General features: G+C 40.5%; 1 protein-coding gene across 1 annotated transcript in view; it reads left to right on the top strand.

Moving 5' to 3' along the window:
- Positions 1-7598: 7598 nt before the first annotated feature.
- Positions 7599-19884, top strand: part of WNK3 (WNK lysine deficient protein kinase 3) — a 164950-nt gene continuing 152664 nt past the window's right edge. Inside the window, exon 1 of the mRNA XM_061136920.1 lies at positions 7599-7673. The gene's annotated coding sequence lies outside the window, so the exon portion shown is untranslated. The remainder of the gene's footprint in view (positions 7674-19884) is intronic.

Below are 19884 nucleotides of genomic sequence, written 5' to 3'. Positions count from 1 at the left end.
TATGTTTTCTGTAGTTACTGCTTTTCCTTTCTGTATCTCCCTCTCCCTCACCCTGCTTCCCACCCACGATTTACTGTCTCCGGGAAGGGCCGCACAAGACAAAGAGCAGATTTTACTTTCCAATCTCTTTGTTTTTGTGTTTCAAAAGCCTACATCCTTAGAGGAAGAGGATTAGGAATACAGAGAAAGTGTCATGGCCAGAAAATATGAAGGGAGAAGGATTTTATCTAGCCTAGAGATAACTTTTCCTGGTACTAGGGTTGGTGATAATGCAATGTTACACAGACCCCTGGGTCCTGGGTAGAGGGGACCTGTGTCCTGTTTCATGGCACAACCCCTAGGTAGACAGGAAAACTTGAGACAAGAAAGAACGTCCTAGGCAGCTTTAACAGAAATTCCCAAGTAATTGGCAGGGTCCCTGTGCAACTAAGACTTGCTAGACCATAAAGGAACACTGTGCGGGGAGGCAATGGACTGGTAAGTTGTGCTGCCTGGTGACCAAGGACCTAATGGACCTCTGCTCCCAGGCCTCAGCACTGTATGGACCAGGATTGTGGGATGAATTTGGGGGAATGTTAAGATGAATTCTTTTTTTTTTTTAAGATGAATTCTTTAACTTCTTTGTGCACTGGTTTACTAATCTGAAAAATAGTGTTAATAATAGCACCTATCTCATAGAATTCAATGGGTTTGTATAAAGCACATACTAAATGTTGTCTTATTACTAGTAGTAGTAGCAGTTGTTGTAATAGTAGTAGTGGTGGTGGTGGTAGACTCTGACTCATTTCTGCTACAGAAAGGATTTGTATTAATAACAAGACTGCTTTGAAAGACTATTATGGAATGTTGGAACATATACAGAAGTGTCAGTGGAAGGGAAGGTAAGAGAAAGGAATGGTAGATAGGTCAATGCAGCCTTGTTCATTAGCCCAGGAGACTGAATTCTCTGATTCTCAGAAAAATGCACTATACTGTACATTTCTAGCAGAACTAATCCTCTTCTGGAGAGGGAAAAGTCTATTCCAGCCATCCCAACTAAGGCTCTGTATCCTGCAAACATGGGGTCTTTGCAGAGCAATTACAATTTCAGACACCTAGCAAGTTTTAGTAAGTGGGCTTACTCTTTTTTTAGGCTCTGCAAGAGTTAGTCAGTGATATCTGGTTCTTTGCAACCCCATGGACTGTAGCTCACCAGGTTCCTCTGTCCAGAGATTTTTTCAGGCAAGAATACTGGAGTGGGTTGTCATTTCTTCCTCCAGATAAAGGAGGAGGTAAAGGAACTTAAATTTTTTCCCTGATATATGGAAAACTCAGCAGTGACCACAAGACTGGAAAAGGTCAGTTTTCACTCCAATCCCCAAAAAGGACAATGGCAAAGAATGTTCAAACTACTGTACAATTGCAGTTATTTCACATGCTAGCAAGGTAATGCTCAAAATCCTTCAAGTTAGTCTTCAACAGTACATGAACCGAGAAATTCTAGATGTACAAGCTGGATTTAGAAAAGGCAAAGGAATCAGAGATCAAATTCCCATCATTCATTGGATCATAGAGAAAGCAAGGGAATTCCAGAAAAACATCTACTTCTGCTTCATTGACTATGCTAAAGCTTTTGACTGTGTGGACCACAACAAATTGTGGAAAATTCTTAAAGAGATGGGAATACTGGACCACTTTACCTGCCTCTTGAAAAACCTGTATGCAGGCCAAGAAGCAACATTTAGAACCGGACATGGAACAACAGACTGGTTCAAAATTGAGAAAGGAGTATGTCAAAGCTGTACATTGCCACCCTGCTTATTTAACTTATATGCAGAGTACATCATGCAAAATGGCAGGCTAGATGAAGCACAAGCTGGAATCAGATTGCCAGAAGAAACATCAATAACCTCAGACATGCAGATGACACCATTCAAAAGGCAGAAAGCAAAGAACTAAAGAGCCTCTTGATAAGGGTGAAAGAGGAGAGTGAAAAAAGCTGGCTTAGAACTCGACATTCAAAAAACTAAGATCGAGGGATCTGGTCCCATCACTTCATGACAAATACACATGGAAAGTGGATACAGTGGTAGATTTTATTTTCTTGGGCTCCAAAATCACTGCAGATGGTGACTGCAGCCATGAAATTAAAAGACGCTTGAACCTTGGAAGAAAAGCTATGACAAACCTAGACAGCATGCAAACCTAGACAAGCAGAGACATCACTTTGCCAACAAAGGTTTGTATATTCAAAGTTATAGTTTTTTCAGTAGTCATGCACGCATGTGAGAGTTGGACCATAAAGAAGGTTGAGCATCGAATTAATGCTTTTGAACTGTGGTGCGGGAGAAGACTCTTGAGAGTTCCTTGGACTGCAGGGAGATCAAACCAGTCAATCCCAAAGGAAATAAACCCTGAATATTCATTGGAAGGACTGACGCTGAAGCTGAAGCTCTTATACTTTGGCCACCTTATGTGAAGAGCCAACCCGTTGAAAAAGACAGTGATGCTGGGAAAGATTGAGGGCAGGAGGAGAAGGGGGCAGCAGAGGATGAGATGGTTGGATGGCATCATTGACTCAACGGACATGAGTTTGAGCAAACTCTGGGAGATAGTGAAGGACAGGGAAGCCTGGCGTGCTGCAGTCCATGGGGTCACAGATAGTCAGACTCAACTTAGTGACTGAATAACAGCAACAATATGGATCAGGCTTCCCAGGTAGCTCAGTGGTAAATAATCCACATGCCAATGCAGGAGACACAGAAGATGTGGGTTTAATCCCTGGGTCAGGAAGATTCCCTGGAGAAGGAAATGGCAACCCACTCCAGTATTCTTGCTGGGGAAATCCCAAGGACAGAGGAGCCTGGCAGTCTATAATCCATGGAGTCACAAAGAGTCAGACATGACTGAGCACACACACACACACACACACGACCTAGGGCACATGAGGGAAGACTGTGTTTAGGAGAGATCAGACACCATTGTAAGCCTTGAGAAATTACACTGTCCAATCTGAAAGGTGGAGTGTTTCTAAGTCAGTCACTATGCCAAAGATAACTGCTCATTTCTGAGGTCATTGCTGAGGTTGTTTAGTCACTAAGTCGTGTCTGACTCTTTGTGACCCCATGGACTGTGACTCCTCTGTCCTTGGGATTTCCCAGGTAATAATACTGGAGAGGGTTGCCATTTCCTTCTCCAGGGGATCTTCCTGACCCAGGGATCGAACCTGCATTTCCTGCGTTGGTAGGCAGATTCTGTACCACTGAGCCACCAGGGAAGCCCACTCATTTCTGAGGCAGGTGATGCTTATTCTTCCTCAGGGGACACTCAACCTGTGCTGGAGGAAGAAGAGCCTCCCAGGAGGACATTAATATACCCTAGATGATCCAGGTGAGAAACTCCCCGGGTGCCAAGGCTTGCCTGGAGAAAAGATCACCCAGGCATCTAAGCTCTGGAAGGAGGCATCTGGATGACAAGTAAATTTTCTTTGCTGACATGCTAACATTTAATTGAAGGAGAATGTGCTGCAATATTATTTTGAGATATAAGTGGATTTTTTTCTTTCCCCCCTTTCTATTTTCTCTCTTCTCTCCCAAATTAGTCACCTTTGTGGTATATCTCAGGGGAGGGAGGTGGAAAAGCAGGAAAACAAATACTCTGCCAGTCTCTATGACTTTCATGTTCCAAAAGTGTAAGCCCTAGGGAAGGTGGATTGGGTGCAGGTGCAGAGACGAAGTATCTGAGCCAGGAAACTAGAAGGGAGAAAGATTTGCATTAGCTTAAAAAAAAGGATTTTTCTTTTCCTTACTCCCCTCTTCTTGGGGTGAATGATGCAGAGAGAGAGTGCTCTCTGGGAGGTCAAGCAGCATATACTTCGAGAAGCAACACTTGGTTGGCATGAAGACTCAACAGAGAAAGAGCTGTGTAAAATGTCTAGGTAGATGGAATAGCAAGTGACCCTGGCATTGAGTTCTGTGCCCCCAAGTGTGGAAGAGAAATTGGTGAGGACACAGCGCCTGAAAAATTCCATGTGGGCAGAGAGCTAGCAGTTATTGACAGGATCTAAGGACTTGGAAGCATATACCTTTACTGTACCCCCTTGCTTGGGTACTACATAAGACCCCTAAACTATAGCATCACCTGGGATAAGGGAAAAGAACAAGAATGACATATTGTTTTCCCAAAAATCTGGTCAAAGGAGGGTTCAGAGTCAGAAACTGAGTTCCGAAAAGAGTCACTACTCTACTCAAGGCTGTAGTAGTCAGCTAAATTTTGATGTTCATCTTAGTTCTATCTTGTTGGTTGAGGAGTTATCATCTGTGTGGTAAAGAGGAGATCAGCACCTAGTAAGGCCATGAAACTAACCCCCATCCCCACCCTATGGGATGTTGGGTTCAGAAAATAGTTCCTGTGAAGCCTTTGCTAATTTCTTGGCGCCAGAGCCTTCAGACAAGATAAACTAGATTATTGGAAGGATGTTCTCCTGGAATAATGTAAAGCCGAATTACAAGTGGTCAATATGAATTAAAATTTCTATCTGGTGAATAGAAACATCACAAATGCCATTTGAGAGTAAGTGGAAACCAGTGGATCAGAAAGGAATGGTCCCTGCCATACATTGCTGGCTACTATAATTGCCCACTCCCCTTTCTGCTTATGGTGGCATTTGTGCTGAGTTACAGACAGGTTTTTTCAAACAGAAGAGTGCATCTGTCAATAAAAGGTCTAAATTGAGAAGGGCCTGTATTTGGATGGGAAGCAGACTTAAATTTGATTTTCTAATTTCTGAGATTTGTAAAAGTCATACTACTTCATAGTTGTTTAGCAAATGTTTAACTGAAGAAGAGGACCTTTGCAGAAGGGTTCACATCTGAGCAGCTTGACGGGCTAACACACAAGGCTCAGAAACAAATGAAGAGGAGCAGGCCACAACTGAGGGAAGTACCTGTTGATTTTCCTAAAGGTGGATAGATGTGTGTGGTGGTGGGAGTAAAGTGACATTGAGAAATAAAAGGAAAAGGGCACAAGTTTGTAGTTACCTTCTCAGTGGGAGTTGGGACCTATAAAAAGCTTGAAATAACTTGGTAACCTTTGATAGTGCCCTTTGGTGGTTATTTGGCTGTACTTCCTGTTTTCCCCATGTGCTGTGTGTGTGTTTCTGTGTGCTAAGTAACTTCAATCGTGTCTGACTCTGTGCGACCCTATGAACTATATAGCCTGTCTGGCTCCTTTGTTCATGGGATTCTCCAGGCAAGAATACTGGAGTGGGTTGCCGTGCCCAGCGATCCGCGTCATAAGTATCCTGCATTGGCAGGCAGGTCCTTTACTACTAGCGCCACCTGGGATTCAACAGGGAAAAGGAACTATCTTTAGGGACAGTGAGGGAAGACGAGTTTGGGAGACCCCATCCGTTCTACAGCTAATTTGGAATGCAGAGACCTTTCAGGTAAGGTGGTTGCACTATTTGAAAAAAATCACATCTTGCTCTTTAAATTTTAGCTACAGGTGGAATAGCTGAACCTCATAGTTCTGAATTTAGTTCCTCAGAGTCTCCCTCCCGTGTCAAAAATGGAAAGGGGGTGGATTTGTTAAGGGCACACATGGGTCTGGTTTCCTTATATGTTCTGGCAATACTAGGATTAATAAGTGACCTTCAAGATGGGGGGTGCAAAGACAAAAAACAAGGGCTACAAGGTCTCCCATCATTCCACTCCCTTTGGACTTCGGAAACCTCAGTTAAATTTATTGATTTTTTTTTATTGTTGATTTTTTTTAAAGCTGAAAAAGGCTGAGGTTCTGACATGTACAGTACGAAAAAGAAAATGGTGGAGAGGAGAGATTAGTACAGTTCTGTGATGGGGCCCCGAGGTTGGGCATTTGAAAATATTAGCCTGGCATTTTCCACACAGTCTCCTACCCTCAGGGCATCCCGCTAAAGCTTGAGGGGCATTCAGAAAGAAATCCCTCCCTTTAGGAGTTTTCTTCAGGGTCTCTGATACCAGATGCAACCTGAGGGACTGAAAATTTCATGGGCTCTGGAGTGAACACACCTGGGTTAAAGTTCTGACTCTTCCACACATAGTTATGCAACCTTGAGCAAGTCATGTCCATTCCCCCTCCCCACCGCCCCCCACCCCCCCCCCACCCCCAGCCTCAGTTTCCTCCTCTGGAGAGTCAGGATTGCTCACGTGAAAGCGATAGAAACAATTCTGTATTGCACCTGATACAGGGCAGGAAGCTGTTCTCAGATAAAGTCACTGCGCGGAGGTTAACCTGCTGTGAAACCTCAAAGAAGGTAGCAGTCACTAACAACTAACTAGTGAATCTGGAAGGTGGACTGTAGGAGACGGTGAGAGCCAGCCTCAGGGGGAGGTGGCCTTTTCGCATGCGCGCAATCTTGGAGCCCGGCGGAGCAGCGAGGGGGAGTGGCCAGGTTTCTGAGGGGTTGCTATGGTACCGAGGGGCCAGGGGAGGTTAACTGAACCCTTAAAACATTATTCCCTCCCCCACCCTTCGCTGCCTCGGCTGAGGGCCATTGTTCCCGGCAAAATGGTGTCAGTAATCCCCCTCTTGGACAGAGGCCTAAGTAAGGCTGAGGTGGGAGTGGGACTGGGTGGGAACAAAAACTACAATTCCCAGGGTACACCGCACCCGCCCGCGAGGCGCAGGGCACGTGCCCAGGCCTAGCGGTTACATGCCGTCAAAAATCCGTTTCATAGCTTCCCTTTCCCATCCCTGCTTTCGTGGTTGCCCAGCCCCCGCGCGCGCGCACTGCGGTCCTGGAGGGTAGGGGGGACATGCTATGGCTATTGCCGTCGCAGCGTAATTGGGAGACCGGTATTTGTAAATATGTGCTTCGACTTCTAATCCCGAAGCCGGCAGGTATGGGTCTCGCGAGAAAAGTCGAGAGTTGGAAAAAGGGAGTTAGGGGTGGCGGGTGAAAAGATGCTGGCGAGTACCACATCTCGGCCGAGCGACCGCATTTAGAGACATGTAGAGAACTGAGAATGGGCGGTGGGTATCTAGGAAGAAGTGTGTGCTTGGATTCTTTCTTTTGAAGGGAAGAGGGTAAAGCAGCCGTGGAGAGCTTTTGAACACACAGGAGATGTCACGCGTGGCTCCTCACAGATTTCCTTTTTGGAAAAGAGCGAAGCCTTTCTCTTGACGAGCATCCCTCTCTCCCGCTGCGCTGAGGCGAGCGGGAGAGGAGTGCGCAAGCTCTAGTTGGGTAGCTACTTGGCACCTCGCTGCGATAGGGGCAGTTCGGAGTTGGGGCTGCTCCGTCTGTTTTCTCCGCCCCTCCCCCCTCCTTTCTTCCCCTCCCTTCCTCGCCCCCCTCCGTCCCCCTCTATCTGAATTCCCTGACAGGAGTACGCGTGCGCCTGCTCTGCTCCCGGGCAAGCGCGAGCTTGGGCTCGTACCCCGCTCCCTTAACCCCGCCCTCTCTTTACCTACCAGCGGTAGCTGGCCGGGTGGGCTCGCGCTGAGACGCTCGCGCGCGCACGCGCACACTACGCGGAGCGGAGCGCGAGACATCGAGGAGGGGAGTAAGAAGCATCTGAGGAGGCGACAGAGGAGGCGGTGTGTGTGTATCTGCGTGTTCTACGGTGCGGCTACTCGAGGGGCGAGCGGAGGCTTGAAAGAGGGCGAGGGAGAAGCGAAAAGAGTCTCCCTCCCCGAGAGCCTCTAATCTGGTGAGGGTCCTGAGCCGGCCGGGACGGTGGGAGTGAGGGAGGAGGCCGGGGGGCGTGTCTGGGATCCGGCTGAGAGATGAATGGGCCGGGGATGAATGGAGGGGAGGCAGCGGCGACCAAGAGTCTGTTCAGAGTAAGCGCGTTAGTGGGGGGCGGTTTGACCGAGGCAGGGTGATTTCAGTCGCCGAGATGTGTGGGACGAGGCCCGGCTTGGGTCGTTAAGAGTTGTCGGAGCTGCTTTCGGTGTGAGCCAACAGGCTGAGAGGAAAATTCGGAGGGGGAAAGTGGGGAAGCGCAGGTTTGAGGTTGAGGTACTTTTTTTTTTTTTTTTTTGTCATTTTCGTTGAGGAGTGGCAACTTTGGGAGTTGATGGGAGCCTAGGGGACGGGCGGTGGGGGGCGGTGGGTGAGGCGGTTACTTGAGGGGACCGGGTGACGGTTGACAAAAAACTGAGTGATCATTTAAGTGAGATTGAGTCTACTGAAAGCGAGGATCGCGTCGGGTTTTGGAAGTTGAGTTTCAGTGTATGAGGGAAAGTGAATTTAATTTAGAGATTCAGTTGATGTGTGAAGGTCGATAGGGCTGTATTCTTGTGAGGAATGCTGCTGGCTGGTTGTGTTAATGGGTTGGTTCAAGGAGATTGAGAGGTGTTATTTGGGAACGGTGTGTTCTGTGACTGATCGGATGGGAAGGAGATGGTATGGTGAGGTTAGTATGAAAGTGGTGTACTGTACTGTACGAGGTTTTGTTTGTCTAGTTAAGAATGGTGAAACATTTATGTAGTGGGTTGTGGGTGGAAATCCTGCACGTGTGTATCTCCCTATCTTGAGAGTTGATAGACCTTGTTAAAATGAGATTGAACCCTCAAAACAGATGCAAGTGGTATGGCTATTACTTCTTAAGAGTTACTGTGGACTGAAGCAATTATATGATAAATAGCCTTTAAGTTGTGAAAATCTTCTGTATAGTGATGATTGCACTCAATTTGGGGAGGCATTGTTACCTGTTTTTCATCTGTAGTAAATTGTAATACCAAGAGAACTTTTAATGGACTTCCCTGGTGGCTCAATTACTTCTTTAGAGTTACTGTGGACTGAAGCAATTGTATGATAAATAGCCTTTAAGTTGTGAAAATCTTCTGTATAGTGATGATTGCACTCAATTTGGGGAGGCATTGTTACCTGTTTTTCATCTGTAGTAAATTGTAATACCAAGAGAATTTTTAAAGAGGTCTCCATATAATGACAACAAAGTAGTCGATGTCTTCTAGATAATCTCTATTGTTTGGGTGGATGAATTTAAAAATTGTTTTAAAGTCAGCACTCCAAAGGAAAGATACCTTGCATTAAAGGATAGCTAAAATACTGATTTTGAATGCTAAAATAATTATACGTGATTTTTTCCATTAATCTGAATTTACCTTGTTTGAAAATTGACACTTTTTGGCGTGAGTTTAAATCACTGCAGATTACTTGGACATGCTGTTCTTTGAATTCATATCTTCTGGTAAGGATGTCTTGTGATGGTCTCATTCTGTTCTGGGTCAAGATTAATAGTTGATGGGTTTCTAACTTTTCATGCTTGCTTTTTACAAACTTTAATGACATATTCATTTATCTTGGAAATGTTGCAAATTTGAGAACTTTCCCATGCCCTTTTTCTTTTATTCTGCTTTGATGTTGGAAAGAGTGTAATCCTTGTTTTGGCTACCCAGAGTTTAAAAAGTTAATACTCTGTTCATATTCTCTTTGATTAAATGAATACTTAATATACTAAGCAGTAGAATAAAAATATAAAAGCACCATGAAAGCCTGGAAATGTTGCACCAACTCTGGCAGGCAAGTTGGTCTCCCACTTTCAAACTAGATGTTCCTGGAGTGGAAGAACATTCAAGTATTGAGGCAGGAAAGTGTAAGCATGGTATATTTGGGGAATGGAATGAGATAAGGCTGGAATCTCAGGTTGAGGCTGGAGTGAAGGACTACCCTGCAGAGTTAGGAGCTTTTGACTATTTACCAAGGAGTGAATAGCATAAGCAGATTGTGGTGTTCATCTCTCTGGCTTTGCTTCTGATTCCTCCCCCCGCCCTGAATCTGGAATTCTCTCTCTCTCTCCCTCCCATTAAATTTTAATTCATTCTTTTTATACTGACCTCTGTTATTATTCATGAAAGCCTTTCCTGCTCCCCCATTTTTCCTTTTCCCAGCATCCCCCATCAGGCTAGGTTAGGTGCCCCTCTTTAGTGGTCCTATAATACCTTGTACATATTTTTATTACTGTACTTCTTTTGGGAAACAGGCAGGAAAGTTATTTTCCTTTTCGTACCTCAGAGAGAAAACAAGGCTCAGAAAAATAAGGCTCACCCTAGTAAGTAATTGGTCAATCCTGGAGTTCTGACTTCTAGGCCAATGTTGATCCCTGTATCACAAGTCTACGTTCATTGATGCAATTATTCTATAGTGTTTTAGGAGTTAAATTTTTGTAATGTGGACTTTACCTTTCTTCCCTAGGGGAATTTCCTTTCATTTAGGTGTCTGTCACTTAGCCAGGAAATGATAAAGCCAATGGTTGCACAGAATCAAAGTAGTCAGAAGTAAAGATGAGAACTGCTATATTACTATTAAATTTCTAGTCCAATAATTTACTTAAAAATACGGGAGGGCCTAAATTTTTGTATGTATGTTTGTGTGTGAGGGGGGAGGGGTAGTGTGTAAGAAAAATCCCTTCCTTCCTCACTCTCCCATCTTAGTATAAGTAAGTAACCAACTCTGTTTGCAGATATACTTGATTATGTCTCTTGGCTAAAAACCAGAATACTTTCAGAGGGGTGGGTCTTTTCCATTTTTGTTTGAGATCATAAAGTTTGTGGTACTGTTAGGAGATATTTGATGACTGTAAAGGACATCTATAAAGGCATTCATAGAGAAATTCCCAAAGCTTCAAAGTAGAATTTGATGCCAGTTTTTAAAATTTTTCTTTATTGGTTTTATTTTTTGGCTGTGTTGGGTCTTCGTTGCTTGCTTTCTCTAGTTGCAGTGAGCAGGGGCTACTGTACGTTGCAGTGCAAGGGCTTCTCATTGTGGGGCACTGGCTCTAGGTGCACGGGCTTCAGTAGTTGCAGCATGTGGGTTCAGTAATTGTGGCACACGGGATTAGTTGCTCTGTGGCATGTGGAATCTTCCTGGACCAGGGATCAAACCTGTGTCCCCTGCACTGGCCAGCAGATTGCCATCCACTTTTCCACCAGGGAAGTCCTGATGCCAGTTTTAATTGTTTTTGTTAGAGCTTGTTATGAGATATTTGGTTTGGAAAATGTTGAGATTAACTTACTGCAGAAGTGAACCTTTATTGCCCCTTTCTTCAAGGAATATATTATTTTTTCAACTGTTTTCTGCAGTGGCTGCACCATTTACACCTCCAGTGTATAAGAGTTCTAATTTTTTTCACATCTTCTCCAGCATTTGTTACATTTGGATTTTGTGTTTATGTGTGTGTGTGTGTGTGTGTGTTTTATGGCCATCTAGTGGGTGTGTTGTGGTATGTCATTGTGGTTTTGATTCCCATTTTACTAATAACTAGTGCTGTGGAGCATCTTTTCATGTGCTCTTGTCTATTTAAATTTCTTCTTTGTTTAAAAAAATTTCTTTTAAGAAATGTCTTAAGTCCTTGCTCATTTTTACATTTGGTTGTTTATCTTTTTATTGTTGAGTTGTAAGAGTTTTTAAAAAAATATATTCTCAATACTAGAGCCTGTTCAGACATATGATTTGCAAATTTTTTCCAGAGTTTTTTACTTATCTATTTTTCAGTTTTATTGAGATAAAATAATGATTTGACTTACAGACATCATGAAATGATTACTATAGTAGGTTTCAGTTCAGTTCAGTCGTGTCCGACTCTTTGCGACCCCATGAACCGCAGCACGCCAGGTCTCCCTGTCCATCACCAACTCCCGGAGACCACCCAAATCCATGTCCATTGAGTCGGTGATGCTATCCAACCATCTCATCCTCTGTCATCCCCTTCTCCTCCTGCCTGCAGTCTTTCCCAGCATCAGGATCTTTTCAAATGAGTCAACTCTTCACATCAGGTGGTGCAAACCTATCATCTCATACAGATACAGTGTTAAAGAAATAGAAAAAAATATTTTTCCTTGTGATGAGAACTCTTAGGGTTTACTCTCTTAACAGCTTTCATGGGGACTTCCCTGGAGGTCCAGTGGTTAGGACTCCACGCTCTTAATGCATGGGGTATGGGTTCAATCCCTGGTTGGGGAATTAAGATCCTGCATGCTGCATGGCATGGCCGAAAAACAAAACAAAAAATTTCATGTGTGACATTCAGCAATACTAATTATTTTTATCATGTTAAATATTATATCCCTGGTGGTGGTGGTTTAGTCACTAAGTCATGTCCGATTCTTGCGATCCCATGGGCTGGGAACCTACCAGGCTCCTCCGTCCATGGGATTCTCAGGCAAGAATACTGGAGTACGTTGCCATTTCCTTCTCCAGGGGATCTTCCCGACCTAGGAATCAAACCCAGGTCTCCTGCATTGCAGGCAGATTATGTCCCTAGTGCTTATTTATCTTATAACTGGAAATTTGTACTTTTTTCCTACCTTCAGCTAATTCTCCTTTCCCCTACCATCACCTCTGGTAGCCACAAATCTGATCTCTTTTTCTATGAGTTTGTTCGCTTGTGTTTGAAGTATAATTGGCCTACAACACTATGTTAGTTCCTGGTTCACAACATAGTGATTCAATATTTCTGTATGTTGCAGTGTGATCACCAAGATTAAGTCTAGTTCATCTGTCACCATACACAGATATTACATAATTATCGACTATATTCCCCACACTGTGCATTTCATACGTGTGACTCATTTACTTTGCAACTGGGAGTTTATACTTCTTAATCATTCTTACCTATTTCTCCCCTCCCTCCAACCTTCTCCCCTCTGGCAACCACCTGTTTGTTTTCTGTATCTGTGACTCTGTTTCTGTTATGTTTGTTCATTTGTTTTGATTTTTTTCTCTGAATTATTTCACTTAGCATGATACCCTGTGGGCCCACCCATGTTGAAATGGCAAGATTTCATTATTTTTATGGCTGAGTAATATTCCATTGTGTGTGTGGTGTGTGTATATATCTATATCTATCTATCTATCTATCTATCTATCTATCTATCTATCTATGTGTATATATATATACACACCTCACCTGCTTTATCCATTTATCTGTTGATGGGCTCTTAGGTTGCTTCCATATCTTGGCTATTATGTATGATGCTGTAATGAATATAGTGGTACATATTATACGTTAGAATCACTGTTTATATTTTCTTTGGACAAATACCCAGACATGGAATTGCTGGATCGTATGATACTTCTATTTTTAATTTTATGAGAAATCTCCATATTGTTTTCTGTAGTGGCTGTACTAGTTTACAATTCTACCAACAGTGCATGATGTTTCCCTTTTTTTCCACATCCTCACCAATACTTTTTTTTTTGTTTTCTTTTTGATAATAGCCATTCTGACAGGTGTGAGGTGATATCTCATCATGGTTTTAATTTGTATTTCCCTGATGATTAGTGATGTTGAGCATCTTTTCATGTGCCTGTATGTCTCTTTTTACTTTCTTAATAGTGTTTTTTGGTGCATAAAAGTTTTGAAATTTGATGAAGTCCAGTTTATTTTTTCTGTTGTTGCTTGTGCTTTTGGTGTCCTATTTAAGAAACCACTGTCAAATCCAAGATCATGAAGGTTTATATTTTCTTTGAAGAGTTTTGTAGTTTTTGGCTTTAATATTTAGGTCTTTGTTCCATTTTGAGTTAATTTTTGTATCTGGTATGAGGTAAGAGTTCAGCTTCATTCTTTTGCATGTGGATTAACTTGAAGATTTGTAAACTATAAAATACATAATAGTACTATACATGTATGTTAAATAAAGCTATTCGTGGTGATATTTAATCACTCTTGGTAGTTGTGGGGAAGAAATGTTTTTAAATGCATTTTGAAGGTCATGTCTTGTATTTGAAGTGTGGGGATTCTAAAACTCTTTGTGAATCAATGAAACTTTATGATTAGGAAACTTCAGTATGGCAAACTAGATGATCCTTATGCTAAAGTTACATAAGTGATTTTTTTCCCCTTTGTTTTGTTTTTGGTTTTTTGGCTATGCCTCATGTCTTGTGGGATCTTAGTTCCCTGTCTAGGAATTGAACCCTCACATTCATCAGTGAAAGCACGGAGTTCTAACCACTGGACCACCAGGGAATTTCCCATAAGTGATTTTTTTTATGTAAAGAATATTATTGTGGTTTTAAAATTGTTTGTGTAGGGTGAAATCTCTTCTTAAAACTGGGGAAAAAGTAGATTTAGTTTTTAATTACCAGAAATTGATATTAGGTTTATGCTAAAAGTAATTTATGTGTGTGTATTGTATAGCTTATGTTTGTGAGACGACTTCTTGATGAAAACATTTAACAGTTAGTACCTTGTGGAGACTTTTTACTTATAGCTTGGGCTACGTTCATCATATATTATTGGGATAATGTAAGATTATTTCAGTTTGGTTTCTTGTAAAAGTGAGAATTAAAATTTGGCGCAGCAGAATTGTTAAATCTCAGCCTCTAGTTAAGTATAATTAAAATAGAGACAGTAATTAGAATTTTTAAATTAGAGGATGTGCTTTAATACAAGAATGAAAAATCTTCTTAATCAGTCTTAAGATCTATAAGGTGCTAGTTCAGCTCATTATATCCACTGCTGCCCAGAGAATAACTTTTGTCCTGCTGGGCAATTGTGGCATTTCCATTGAATTCACCTTTGATGGTGTCTTTCTGGCAAGAGCAAAAGCTCTTATTGAAGATGTGTATTTCATTTGCTAAGGAATGTTTCAAATACGCTGATAACTTATTCTGAATCTGTGAGTTACAGAATATGATTTACCCAGTGTACCTGTAGGTTCTACCATTCATTCAACAAATATTTATTATGTTTCTCCTGTATGCCAGGATTGATGTGTTGGGGATGGATGAACAGGAAGCAAAGCAGGCAATGGTCCCGGACGCTAGCTTTGAGCTTACATTACAGTGGAGGGCAACATATGGCAGCAAATATTTCAGAAAATAAATGCTAAGAAGAAAAAATTTTAGAGTGCTGGGGTGTTGGGGGGAGCCTCTGGCTCACGTGGTTATTTTGTAAGGCTTCTTTGAGAAGGTGACTTTGAACAGAGATCCAGATGTTAAGAGTATCCCTTCTGGTATTATTTTGTTAAATTATTAGTTTATCCTTTCTAAAATAAAGCTTTAGTTTCTTTCTCTTCAGAATATGTGAGTTAAATGCTCTTTTTTTTTAGTTAACTGCTTTTTATTTCTAAGGGGAAAAAAAAGAAAACAACAGGTACATTCCTTGTGAGAAGAGACAATGTTCCTGAGCAGAACTGTCGGAACTATCATTGGAGTAGGGGTCAGCCTGGGTTCTGTTTTTGCCTTAGTATAATCTTTTGCAAGTCTGTATATTTCCTTATTTGTTACTAAACAAAAGCACTACCTATTTAGCAGGATTTCTTTGCAAATTAAATGAAACAATATACTTTGTAAATTATACAACTATGTATGAAATGCAATGTATCCTATTCATCTATTTTTGGAGTCAGTTGAGACATGTTTTCGGACCAGTTTAAAGCTTTTATGTCCCTCCCCATCTGGTAAATTTTAGCACCAAATGTCTAAACTCATCAATTAATCAGAAGGGGTTGGGTTCTTTGAAAGTGGTAGTGTGGTAAAAATTATGTTGGATTTGGAGCTAGAAAACTTGGATTCCAGAATTCTCCCTTTACTTACTAGCACTGTGACAGGCAAGACACTAAACTTATTTGAGCCTTCTTAATTTTCAGATTTCAGGCAAATACCAAGTAGCTCTCAGGGTGGTTGTTAGGAGTAATTGAGTTAAATAGATGAACTTCTTTTGAAAATTGTAAAGTGAGATTTGATAAACTTTCTCCATAAAGGACCAGGTAGTGAATATAGCATCTTAGGCTTTGTGGGCCATGGAATCTCTTTTGCCACCACTCAACTCTTCTGTGTAGCAGTCATAGATATATATATAAATGATGAGAGTGGCTGTGTTCATAAATGCTATTCATGAGCACTGAAATATGAATTTTGAGTAATTTTCATGGCATGAAATACCATTTTTCTTTTGATTTTTTTTCAACCACTTAAAAATGTAAAAATCTTTCTTAACTTACCTGCTTCACAGAAACAGGCTGGGAGGTGAGGTAGGTTTGTCCTGAGGGCTGTATATAGTTTGGCTACCACTGTTATAAAGGATTAAGCTGAGTAAAGTGGTAATTAGGGATTAAGGGTAGGTGACTGGTAGATAGAGATTGTTTAAGGAAGATGGAGATGATTTAGATTCTTTTTCTAATGTGGATCCAGAAATATTTTCACATAAAATGAGCATCTTTAATTGAGGGAATGACCTTGCCAAACAAAACTGAAAGATGGAAATGAGGAAGAAGACAGAATTATAAACTCCCAAGTGCTGTGATGTGGTTATATAATGTATGTATCTGTGCAATTCAGGATTATGTATAGTGTGTACATGTGGCTCCAAATTATGTGTGGCCCTATATTGATTTGCCAGGTGGCGCTAGTGATAAAGAACCCGCCTGCCAATGCAGAAGACGTTAAGAGATGGGGGTTCTATCCCTGGGTCAGGAAGATCCCCTGGAGGAGGGCATGGCAACCCACTCCAGTATCCTTGTCTGGGGAATCCATGGACAGAGGAGCCTGGTGTGCTAGCGTTCATAGTGTCACAAAAAGTCGGACACGATTGAAGTGACTTACACACACACAGATGAGTGGATTTGGGAGTCAGTTGCCTGGGTTTTAATTTTGTCCTTGGTTTTTACTAGCTGTGTAATCTTAGGAAAGTTTAACTTACTTTTTTGAGCCTAGTTTTCTCATTTGTAAAATGGGGATAATTTTATCTCAAGATTCTTATTATTACATGAGAAAATGCATGGAAGGACTTAGAGTGCTTAGCCCAAAGCATTCAATAAGTGTTAACGATAATATTTATTTGGATATAAGTTGTACATGCCTAATTTGTTTTGTCCTTTGTTCAGTTATTTTAAGAAATTATAATATCTTTAACTGGTTCTTGGTACAGGTTATTGATGGACAATTCTGCTTTTATGAGTTAAAATAATACAGAGGTTGATTAAAACCTTCAAGTCCTCCTTTACCCAATTTCCTGCCCTCCCAGTGGGTAATCATTGTTAAGAGTTGAGTGTGAACTTGTACGGTCCTTTTTCTCTGTATTTACATGTATATGTATGGGCATATGCAAATAAAAAATGTATTTTATAACTTACTTTTTTCCCAAAGAATATGTCTTAAGGCTTTCATATAAGTATATGAATGTTGACTTTGTTCTTTTTAAAGGAGACATAGTATTTCATACTACATGCTTCTTTAACTACTAGAATCAGTTTAGAGCATATCCTTACAGTCTTTTTTATATGCATTTACACATATATGAGTACATTTAGAAGCATAAAGTTTTGTTTCTATATATGTATTTATATATATATAACATATGTATATGTGATATATAGATGTAATGTATGTGTTGTACAACTTAATTTTCTCAACAGTATATATATGTGTGGGAGACTTTTTATACATCTGTGTATAACCATTTCTCAGTTTTTAAACAGATGCATATTATTATGTAGTACATTTTTATTTCACCTTTTTCTTATGGATGAATATGTAAATTTTCTTCAGTTTTGCTGTTGCAAACAATAAAAAGCCCTTCAGTAAAAACAATCCTTGTACATACATATTTGTACACATACAGGAATATTTCTCATGTAAGTACTAAGAAGTGGAATTGTTGGATGACAAGTATGCACTAGATATTTGGAATTTGCCATATGAAAAGGCTATTCCAGTTTATTTGCCAACAGTGCATGGTATGCTGAATTTCTCACACACTCAAAATGTGATAGTAACAGATAATGTAATTTTCTCTCACCTGATAGGCAAAAAATGATATTGAATTGTTTGAATTTGCATCTCCCTGCTTACTAAGGAGTTTGAGCCATCCCTCTGCCATACAGCTATTGTCTATTTATGTTTCTTTTTTAAATTTTTTATTTATGTTTCTTATTACTGATTTTTTAGTTCTTTATATATTCTGGATATTAATGCTTTGCTATACATGTTGCAGATGTTTGCTTCCAGTCCCAGTCTGTTGCTTATCTTTTAACCTAGTTCATGGTCAAATGGCCAGATGTATTTTTTTGTCATTGTTACTAATGGTCTTCCTATTTTTATCTTTTTAAGAAAGCCTTTCTTCAGGTTAGAAATTCTTCAGGTTCTGCCATATTTTTTAATAGTTACATAGTTTATTTTTATGTTTAGCTCTTTAATCTATCTGAAATTTATTTTTGTGACTGGTTTTAAGTGGGCTTTAACTTCTTCCCCCTAAATGGATAGCCAGTTATTCTGACATCATTTATTATGCTATCTATTCCTCATAAATTTGAAGTCCATCTTTACCATGGAGTACTTTGCTATAAATACGTGTGTCTGTTTCTCTACTGATTGTTCTCCATTAGTCCAGTTGTGTATTTCTGTGATGAAAGCACATTGTTTAACTTACTATAGCTATAAGTATTATTTGGTAAGGCAAACTCTCATTGTTCTTCTTCGAGATTTTCTTGGCTTTCCTTGTACTCTTTTCAAATCAATTTGTCGGTTCAGGACAAAAACATCTCTTTGGGATTTCTGTTGGACTTACACTGACTTTGGAATAATCTCAGGAGGGTTTCTGAAGATGCTAATATTGGGTCTTTCAACCAAAGAAAGGTGTATCTTATGTAAAATTTCAGTCTTCTTTATATAAGTGTTGCATATTTCTTTTTGAGTTTATTCCTAGATTAGTATTTTATAGCTCTGTTGCTCTTATGAGTATGTGTGTATATACATACATACATATATATATATATATGTTCATGTAGAAAATGAGAGAGAACATATATTTGCTTATTTACCCTAAGAAACTCTGGAGAGCTACAGAAAATCTAATGAGTTGGGGGGAATTGAATGGATAGGAAACACATTTGGGAGTGAACCTGTTCATTATATACCTCTTTCTTTGATTTTTGAATCTTATGATAATATTTTAAAAATTAATTTTAAAGTGATTTCTTGAATTATTTCAGCTCTTCCAAGGATATTTTCTCTTGTTCTTTCTCTTCTGTGTTATAGGTTTTCTTCAAACGGCTGCCTCCTGATTCTGTTTGTATTAAATAATGAACTAGTAGAAGGGCTGACTGGGAGTTCTGTGTTTCTAGGCAGGGATGTCAACTGGTTTTGGGGGGAGTGTGTAAGCAGCTGGCTTTTACACTTGGAGGGCCCAAATGCCAGAGGGCCGAGGGCTTTGTACTAGGGTACCCTTATTCTTCCTTGCTGTTGTTCATTCTTCCTAGTTTGTTGAATTTGGTATTCTGTATGTAGAAATTTATTTTGGGGGGAGAGTTCATCAACTATCATAATTCAGAGCTTCAGTTAATCCATGTATTTAGCCTTTTCTCATTTTAGCCCTCTTTAGGATCAGTCTTCTTTGAGTGTGGAACCCCTCTGGGGTTTTGCCCTGTAAGTCTGCTTCCTCCTGGGTTGGAACCCTTTCTATCATTCCTTTGATTTGTATTATCAGCCAGTTCTTTCTTGTCTGCTTTCTGTCAGAAATTGTTGAAATCTTGTATTTGCTATGCCATTTTCCCTTCCTGTCCTTAACTTGTAATTTTACTTCTGTACTCTTACCATCACTTTTTCAGAGTCTTGGAAAGTACAAGAGATATAGGTGTTCAGTTCATTGTCTTGAACTAGAGATATAGGTGTTCAGTTCATTGTCTTGAACTAGAAGTCAACAATGGTATATTTTAAGATTGTAAAACTATAGGCTCCTTGAGGACAAAGACTGACTTTTGTTCTTTTTTTTTTTCCATTTATTTTTATTAGTTGGAGGCTAATTACTTTGGGTGTTTCGAGAGAACAGCATCGAAACATGTATGTTATCTAGGGTGACTTTTGTTCTTTTATCCACAAACCCTAACCCAGTGCTTGGCACTTAGAGTGTTTATTGGTATGAACACATGTGTATGAGAGAGAGAATTGTCAGTGGA

This window comes from Dama dama, chromosome X, assembly GCF_033118175.1.
Source record: "Dama dama isolate Ldn47 chromosome X, ASM3311817v1, whole genome shotgun sequence".
Lineage (NCBI taxonomy): Eukaryota > Metazoa > Chordata > Mammalia > Artiodactyla > Cervidae > Dama > Dama dama.
Note: the sequence above shows the minus strand (reverse complement) of the source record. Positions and strands in the feature narration are given on the sequence as shown.